This window comes from Euprymna scolopes, chromosome 3, assembly GCF_053919585.1.
Source record: "Euprymna scolopes isolate OS-2025 chromosome 3, ASM5391958v1, whole genome shotgun sequence".
NCBI lineage: Eukaryota > Metazoa > Mollusca > Cephalopoda > Sepiida > Sepiolidae > Euprymna > Euprymna scolopes.
In genome coordinates, this window is record NC_136484.1 from 77730582 (window position 1) to 77740983 (window position 10402).

Consider the following 10402-nt stretch of genomic DNA (forward strand, 5'->3'; position numbering starts at 1 on the left):
AGTTAGTCTCAATATGGAAGACAAAGGCAGCACCCATCTATCTTTTAGCGCTATTATCTCCCCTTTCAATTCGAGAGGAAATTTCCTAAATAGAATCTTAGCCATCAGTCTGGCTCCGCTAGAATCGTCCACAGAAAAGTCACACGAAAAGGAATTCCCCAGCTCTTCCAACAGCGATGCCGTTCTGGAAACGAAGTCCCCCAGCTCAAAAAGGGCTCCACCTTTCTTCGGTACATAGTCCAGAATATCCTGGAATATTTGGTCAATGATTTCATCCAGGTCCAGATACTCCCTCTTCAGTATAGCCATGGCTTGCTGGTAATTGGTGTCAGTGCAACTCAGGTGATTTACCAGCCTCAAGGCTCTGTCTGAGAGTGAACACTTCAAGAAGTTCAACCTCTCGGCATCATAGTTCTCAAACCTAGTCAAGAAGTTTCTGAAACTCATGCGGTCAGACTCCATTTCCTGTCCGCTAAATGTAGGCCCTGTGATCTGTATACGTGGGGGTTTAACAATGAAGGAAGAACCTCTCCCGGTAGTTGCAGAAGCCCTTGAGAACTCAAAGGCAGATTCCGAGTAAGGGCTAGGCTCTGGCTGTCGGTATGCTTGATCCAAATCGCCCAAGTCCTCATAATAATCCTTCAGTTGAGGAAGCCAAGCACCCTCAATCTCGGCAGGTGTACTCTCATCAAAGGAGCCTAACTCCAGCTGTGCGATACAAGTCTCTAACTCGACAATGAATTGTTGAATCTCCGTCCTTAAGAATGAGTACGCTGATGGCCTAACTCAATCACGACACATCTTCAGTCGTCCCTGAATCTTCTGAGTCAATGACTCCCTTCTGCGTAGGAGCTGCTCTTTCGTGACGTTCATGACAGTAGTTAACCAACGAAAGAGTAAGCAGCAAGTCCTTTGCAAGGTGTGGAAAAAAAACTATTTAGAGGGGAAAGTAGATTACTCGGTGATAGCGTAAGCTCCGAGGGGTTGCAAAGGATGCCCTATGCGACCCCCCCCCTACTGGGTCGAGTAACAAGTATTGTAGTACGGCGAGCAGCGAGTAACTAAGTTGTGCCAACCGTTCACCAGTAAGTCATTAACAGAACTGGTACTAGTCAGAGACAATTCTTTTATAACAGAAGAATTGTGCCTCCCCCTACTCCTCCAAGTCTATAAGAGACTCGTCCTCTCAACCACTCAGATTAGAATTCCGCCCTCGAGGCCGGCGCCACCAAGTAAGCAATCTTTTTTTATTTTTATTTTCTCACACATATTGCAAAATAACATTTCATTCATGGATTTTAGTTGATTACTAAAAATTTGCTCTACCAAATTTCCAATTTTTATTTTATTCTCGTAAAAAAATACATGAATTTTTGATTTAATATATTTTAATTCTTCTTTATCGAGTGGATTTTTTTTTTTTACATATCTAAAAACAGAAAACATTGAATGAAATAGAAAAAAAATGTTGTTAGCGCCCAATATTTACTTGATAATCTAAGCATAACATAAGCTTCCACTTAAAAAAAAAAAATCAACGTGGTTTAAAAAAAAAGAAAGTTTTACACTTTGAACTTTATAGGTAAATTTAAAAAAAAAACACTTCTTTTTTTGTTTTAAGTTAGAATATTTTATTTATTGATCTTTTATCTTCAATTTGTGATATATAAAACTTTGGTATTTAAATTTTAATAGATATTTCAAAATGGGGGTGAATTAAAAAAAAAACGTTTGTCTAAAATATATTTGGTTTATTGGAAAGCGCATAAAATTTCACATTGACCCTGAAAATATTGTATAAATTGAACCAATAGAAAAATTTTGAGAGATTTTTAAAGTTTAAAAATTGAAAATTATTCAACTCGTAAAATTCAATTGACTTCATTACATAAAAAAATGATTGCATATGGCTGTTTAGGGTTTTAAATGCTTTTAGGGCACAACCTAATAAAATAAATGATTCCATACAAACTTCTGAAATGACGAACGCAACAACTTCATAAAATGTAACACAGAAAAGGTTTATTAAGGAGAATGTGTACCGGGTGATATGTTCCTGGTCAAAAGCTGGACTCCAGCTACCTGGTGCTATCGCGGTAGTTATTCCGGTGGAATCGTCAATACCGGTTGAAATAACACCGAGGTGGAGAGAGCGAAGAAATAGGGTCCGTTCTGTTTGGTGTCTCTCTCAGTAAGGGAGAGTTCTTATTCTTCAAACCGGATGCTGGCCGATTTACTTAGGGGATAGAAAGGATCAATGCGCCGTACCCCTAATTGGTCAGTATGTGGCCAAACAGCACAGAGGAGAGTCATTGATTCGTGAAAGAAAAAAGTTCCATTTGTTTGTGCGCCAACTGTTTTTTAAAAAATATTTCTATTATTTTTTTAAACAACTTTAATAGTTTACTTTGGAAGTATATTCCGTAAAGAAAATAAACAACCCATTTTAAAAAGAGAAATTACGAGTTTTCTATATTTTATTCGCAGTTTTGTGTTAGGGGTGTCAAAAATTCCCCCCAAAATTCTGATACATCATGATGTGAGGGTTGTTTGTATTTGATTAAGGAATTAGAGCTGAACGATAGGAGTGAGCGAAGGTTTAAGCAGTTTTATTTCAGAGAGAGAAAGGGTTACATCCGGTTCTTGGCGATTCGCAGCAAACAGTAACTGCGATACTATAACTATCTGACGATATATTGCACAATCACGTTCATAAATATGAGAGAGAGAGAGAGAGAGAGAGAGAGAGAGAGAGAGAGAGAGAGAATGTGTGTGTGTGTGTGTGTGTGTATAATAGATGTATACTTGTAGTTTCCTAGATGTAAATCCACTGAAACACGTGTTTATCAAAATTTGCTCAATAAACAGAGTGTAATTATAATATCTTCATTTATTTATAAAAACATTATTGGCTACATATGTGCATATATGTTTCTGCTGTGACTCTTTTTCAGAGAAACAGCGTTGTTATATTATCACAACGTTGTTAATCGATCAGGATGGCTGTTAGTTTGATAATAAATGGAAAAACGAAAGCTAGGTAAAAACATGTTTTTAATCACAAGGTGCCATAATGAAGAACGTTAATAACTAAGGGCAATAACTCTTCTCAACTTTAGTTATAACAAGGGGAAATAACTACCACAATATCTCCTTTCTTCAATTAAGAGTGAACATCTGATTATTTAAATAAATAAATACAATAAAATTTTGTTATTTGTTAATGAGAGAATATAGAGTCTTTTTGTGTAAGGGAGTGGGGAGCTTTATAGATCTAGTTTTTGTGGAACCTTTATACATCTTTGAGATCTTGGCTCATGGATCCACTTGGTGTGTGCTTCCATAGTCAGCTGCTTTATCCATGTAAGTGATGCCTGGTTCTCAGATTTGACCAATGCAGGCAATGGGTCTGGCGATAACCTGTTCTGAAGTGTGTATAAAGTTGGAGCATTGTTGATGTGCAGTTCCTTTTGTGATGCAATTTCTTCAGATTTGTGTGGTTGGTCAAATCTACCTTCAAATATCGAGTTTCTTCTGGTCTGATAGATTGCCTATTCCTTCGGCAGATGTTACCACTTTCAGACTCAACTATGTATGACCTTGGTACCTCAGCAGAATATTGAATGATTCTTGACACTCATAACTTGGTTTTCTCATAGAGGACAGACTTTTCGTCCCGCATGGAGAGGTGGGTATGGTCTGTTATGCTGTTTTTCATAACAGTTCTTTAATCTCTCCTCTTATTGCTCTGATCTTGTTCTTGTCTGCTCATTGCCAAGTTGCTGCTTGGATACTAGTAGTGTCCATATTTGTTGGCCACTGAGCAATTCTGTTGGAGATAAGTTATTTGTAGTCAATGATTGCGATGTCTGTGAAATTGTGATCAGAAGATAGATTTAATTCTGATATAAATTGTACATGTCCTTCATATCTTGCAATTGAACATTGTCGAGATTGCTTCCATATCTCCAAGCACACCTCCTTCTTACATGAATTTAGAAAATGCCCAGAATGCATCACCTCCAATTTCCTGTGGAAAGTTGAACCTGAAATATTCCCATGTCAAATCTGAATTAGATGAATGGAGCAGCTGAGAGCAATTCAATTTTGTGTACCATAATTTTCATTGTACCATTTCTAATTGTTGCATAACAAAATTTTCCTCTCTTCCACAAATCTGCCATATTTGCTAACATGCTACTCTGCTGATTATGAATGGCATAAGAATGAGTTGATCTCTTGGCAGATTTTACCATAGTTCTAGCAACATTTCGATTTGTGAAAAGACCTACTTAGGAATGAACATTTGTACTTCTGAATTTTGACCGATGAAGAGATACTTTGTATTTGTCTACAAAAACATCATCAGATTTGGATTACAAAACATTGTTTATTTTTGGAAGATCTTTGTCAATTCTGGATTTCGAAATATTTTCTTTATTTTCATTTAAGTATCCTTCAACACTGTCTTGGAATTGGAACTGGTTTTGTATTCTGCTTGAATACTTGATAATCGTTTGGCTGTACCTGATGATTTTTTGTAGTTGTAGTGATTTTACAGTTTAGGGTCACTAACCCTTACTCCAATGATGTCTGTAGTCCTATCAATAGTCGTGTTTTTGAATGTTACACCAACAAATCTGTTGCAGAATCTTACTCCTAGCCAACAGGTTCCTTCTTGATCAATTGTTGTTTCACCAAAAGCAATTAACCATACCGCTGTCACTTTGAATGCCACTCCATGAAATATTTTATATATTTCCTTGGGCAAAAAGGTTGCTTATAGCACCTGTATTGACGCCTATCCGCATTTGCCTGTTGCCAATTTTTAATTTGGCATATGCCTCTCTAGTATTTGATGGTAACTGCTAAATGGTGTGAAAATATATTCATTCGAACCAATATCATTACTTCCATTTTCCTCACCATGTCATTTTTTTGTTTGTTTTTATCTCCCATCTTGAAGCAACAAACAATAACAAAATGTCACTTTTTGTTGCATTCTATGCATAATTTTTCTTTTTGTAAGGCACTCTTGAAGATGACTTTTGCTACAATATTCAAACTGTTGGCTTTTTATTATTTGTAGCCTGAATTGCTTGTGTATTGCTCTCTTCGACTGGGATGTGTATGGCTTCAATTTGCTTGCAAGTTGCCTCCTCTGTGTCTACTATGTGGAGTGCTTTTGCTATAGTGAGAACATTACTTTTCTTAATCAAGGATTTCTGCACTGGCTTTAAATAAAAAGAGATTGCTTATAACAGTGTCTTCCACCATTTGGTCATGTTCACACGGTTTGATTATTTGTCAAAGCTGTTTCAAGAACGAGTGTGGTGATATATCTGAATTTTGATTGAATTGGAGCAATCTGTAACTTGCAGAGGAAAATTTAATCTTGGATTGGCATATTGTTCAATGTATGTTTTGATGGTCCTTTTTTCTTTATGCGGAAAAAAATCAAATGTTTCACTCATTTCTTGTCCTTCGACACTGGCCTAAAAGATATCTAACCTTGACGTCATCGTCAATGTCATGCATGAGACCTTCAAAATAAAGTTTTACTTGTCAAATAAATGTCCATTGATTTGGTAAGGTTTGTGCTGGTTAAATCTATTATTGGTGGAGGTATTTGAAATGAAGCTGCCATGCTAAATCGTATATCTTGTATCAAGATAGTTATCTTACCTTAGCGGCTCCACATGTGTTCATTTTTTTTTTTAAAATCCTCGTGGAGAAAAAACAAATGTCACAGTTAATTTCAGTTCCTTTTTCGTATAAGTATGTCCTTAATAATCCCACTTCTGACACCATGTTATATTATTGTGTTATTCGGTCAGGATGGTTGTGATAATAAATCGTAAGATGAAAACTAGGTAAATACATGCTTTTATTTATGATGTGCTAAGCTCAAAATTATTTATTATTTTTTTATACAAAGTTTTCATCAAATTATAATAATGTAAAGGGAGAGGGGTATTACACAGAGGCACTATATTTGTGCACGTTTAAATATATGTATATAAGTGTTTTATGTATGCACAAGTGGCTATTATATTATGAGGCCTTCATAAAGATAAAATAATATAGTCTTACCATGTAGGAAGATCATGTGTATTAAGAGACTTGAGAGGTCTTGTAAAAGTAATGAGTTGGAGAGATAAAGAATAGGAGTATTTGATGTGTTTATTCACAGAGAAGCCATTACAGGAAGCCCAAGAGGACTGGAAGTTACTGATCGCAACTCCACAGTAAATGTCTTTTCTAAACATACATAACATCCCTTTTTCCAAGTTCCATATTAAAGATGCAAGTCCTCTTTAGTGTGTGTAATCTTGCATCCATCCAAGTTGATATATTAGTCATGCTGATCTCGATTTGACTCAATTTATCTGGGATAGTTTTCGCATGACCTGCATGGTAGTCCTTTGACAAATTTCCATGTTAACTGCTCATGAAATTCGAACCAAAGCTATCCCTGGCCTGCTTTCTATGCATTTACAGATAAAATCTGAAGGCAACCCTATCGCTCCACCACATCAGTCAGGCCATATACTAGCCTCTTCTTTTCAATTGTAACTAGCCATTCCCTCAAACCCATAGCATTTTATCCCCACACAGCGGCTGTTTAATAGTCATTTGTAAATCTAGTGAGCCGTTGGCCCAACCACCCACCCAATGTCTGGCTTTCATCTACTTTGTTCCCTTTCACTTCTTTTTTGGAGCCCATCACTTTATTCCTCTATTATAACTTCTACCACCAACAACAAAACGACATTCAATTCCATGCAACATTGAATCCTAAGATTAAAACAAAACACAGACAGAGCCCAAAACTGAGCAAAGTGTAAAAAGTGACTGTTTTTGTGGCTGTCTGCTCCTTCTGTGGTCTTCTGTTGCTGGGTGGTTGTTTTAGTGAACTGGCCTAAACCTTCTCGTCTTCCAGCTAATAATAAGTCAATAACTGAGCTTTTTGTATAAAAAACAGGATAATTATTCACTGAAAGTTACAAAACCCTGATCACTCATAAGTTTCTGACAAGATTCAAATGTTTGGGACTGGCGGCTTTTATTAGTAAAGTTAGGGTCAACTCTAAATCTGGGAGCTTGTCTCTTCACAGTGTGGATTCAGTAACTTGGAACCGAGTGAGACTTATGTTAAAAGTTTTTCTTTTCTCTGAATGGTGTGGCGCCCTCTGGCGGTCAGGCAGAGCGTGTTCTTGATGCTATTTTTGCCTTACATTATATTGAGAATCAGTTGGGCTTCACCCTGCCTCCCGATCCACAGAATTTTATTTCACAATTCTCAGTAAACCAATCTCAGGCAAAGTTTTTGAAATTCTCAAGCTCTAAAATCTTTTCCTTTTCTTCTTCCTCAAATCTGCATCTCTGACCACCATTCTCAATGAGAGGGTCCGATTGCCCCTCCATTAGGTCTACCTTTCAGCATCACTTACATGGGAAAGTCTCTCTTCTTGCTTAATTTGCATAATCAAAGATTTTCTCAAATGCTATTTCATATATGTAAAAAATAAAAAGAACAAATAAATTGGCTATCTTTTGAGATAACTGAAATTCCTTCTAAGACTCAAACAACAATTAAAAGCCACTTGAATTCATATCCACTATCTTGTTTTCTCCTATTCAAAGAAACTCATAAAATCTGGCCTATATTTCAGGTGACCCCCAAATCTGACCACTCCAAAGAATTTGATTAACCGTTTTTCTTAACAAGGGTGGCATTAAGATGAAACTAATCAAATAGCCAAACAGTGCCATTACTGATATTTTTGGGAAACATTTTATAATCGAAGATACCAACTTTTTAAGCTAGTGTGTTTTAATGACTGTTGGTTGTCATTCTAATTATCATGGAATAAAAAGATTTCTTCTTTATCAATTCATTATATCCATAAATTATCATGTGTATTAAATCAATATCATAGCAACCTTTCTTAACAATGCTCTTTCTTTCCATTATCATCATTGTTATATTCAACAACACTGTCACACTAGAAATACGCCTGCTAGAACAGCTCAAATTAATTACCCTTCACTGCAGTTAAAAAGATGCACATCAAACTTTTGCAGTAAAACCAATCAATGCAATAAAAGTCCTAATGCAGATGAATCCAGACTGGTTTTATAAAATTGGCTTCATGCGTGTGAGACTATCAATCAACAAAACTATACAACCACACATTGATGAACCTAAAAAAGCCCAATTGATCTAAAAGACAGCATTAAAATAGGAAGTTGAAAACATGGTTAAAAATAATATCAGAAATGTGAGAGAACCAACAGACTGGATTTCAAGTTTACTTACAAAAAAATAGAGGTCTGAGAGTCTGTTTAGACCTAAGATATCTGAATATAGTGCTCAAGGGACTACACCATGCAACTGCAACAGTCGAGCTAATGCACAAGTTTTCAGGTGGCAAGCTATTTTCTAAACATGATGCTAAAATTGGTTATCGGTCTATACACATGGAGAGCGAATCTCAACTGCTAACAACATTCCAATTTCCTTATAGTAGATACTGCTTTCAAATATTACCATTTGGATTGAGTGTATTACAAGACATTTTTCAAAGGAAGATGAACCAGATACTTGAACAAATTAATGATGCAGTAGGAATCGCTGATGGCATTGTTGTTTATAGTAAAGCAGATGAAGACCAAAAAAAGATTCTACATAGGCTCATGCAAGTAACTGCTGATAATGGTCTCGTGTTTAATTCAACAAAACATGAAATTAAATTAAAAAAAAAAAGCACATCTTCATGTTGGGTAAGATATTTTCTGAGTCTGGGCTGATATTATTTTCACTATAGAGTGAAAATAATATCAGTCCAGACCCAGAAAAGCTCAAAAACCTACAAAAATATCTGACCCAACTTGTAAGAAAGAGCTACAAGAATTATTAGGCATACTTATCACTGTTCATTGCTAACCTGACTGACCAGATAATACACTAAAAAAAGGACTGTTTCAAAAAAAGGATGCATTTTTCAATCAGCACCACAACCATCAGACACTTACCGTGATACTGCAGAAGTCACTGACTAGTGCATCTCCTAGACTACAACGAATGGATGATCCAGTTACAGGAACACCAGATGCAAATACAGTTTATACCAGGACAGGAAATGACACTGATACTATGAGCTGTCTCCTCAACACAGAAAACACTGATACAATTGAGTTAGATGTTCGAGTCGATTTGGTGAGATTCAAGAGTGTGTGCCTGAATGAGATAAGAAAGGAAACAAAAGCTAATCTAATACTTGATCATCTACAAAAATTCATAAGATGCTCAGACTCAGTTAGGGAGATACTGCCAGCAAAGTGTCTCTGTATGAACAGAGAAACTTTCTGACTATGATGGATTACTATTCCTGAAACCCAACAGAAAATGCATTACAACCATCAAAGTGTTGAAAAAACATGCTTTCAACCCAGAGATGCCATACACTGAAATACGGTTAATGCTGATATAGAAAATATGATCAAGAAACGTTCATTATGCTAGGAAAACTTCCCATCACAAAGTAAATTTTAACACTAATCCCAGCAGAGCATACGAAGTTGTGCACACTGATTTGTTTCACTGTAATAATCATGAATACCTAATAATTTGTTTCACTGTAAAAATCATGAATACCTAATAATTGATTATAACAGCAAATTTCCAAGTATACCAAAAATGATTGGCCTGACTACAAGTAATCTGCTCATCTCAGCAATGAAACAGATTTTCTCTGAACATGGTGTTTTCACCAGACTTGTTAGTGGCAATGGACCACAAAATTCCAGTGAAGCATTCAAAGAATTTGCTCAACAATGGCACTTCAATCACATAACATCACTTTCAAAGTTTCCAAAATTGAATGGTTTTGTCGAACAAATTCAAACAGTTAAAATAACATTAACTAAAGTAAAGCAAGCAGGAAGAGATCCTAACTTTCCTATTAACAATATCAATCAACCACAAACTTTCAAACCCAGTTGAACTTTTAAGCAATCACATTATGGGATCGAACATAATTTAAAAAATTCCAAACCCAACATTTCTCAACCCTGACAAAATCCATGAAAAACTACAACATAGACATAATATGCAAAAAATGTACCATAACACAACAGCTCATGATTTACCAGCACTTGTCCTTGGACAATATGTAGGCTGGATAACCAAATGGAGAAATGAAAACCAGTTCTGAGTAAATTTTTGTTTTTTACAAAGAGAGCACCACGTATTAAGGCCTGAAGGTCATTTGAAGATAAGGATTAATGAGTGTATGGTGATCACTGGGACAACAGTGTAGTAAATGTTAGTGGTAAAAATTGGGTCAAATTTGATTATTTAAGGTGACGGCTCAACAAGAACTTGTTTACATTGGAC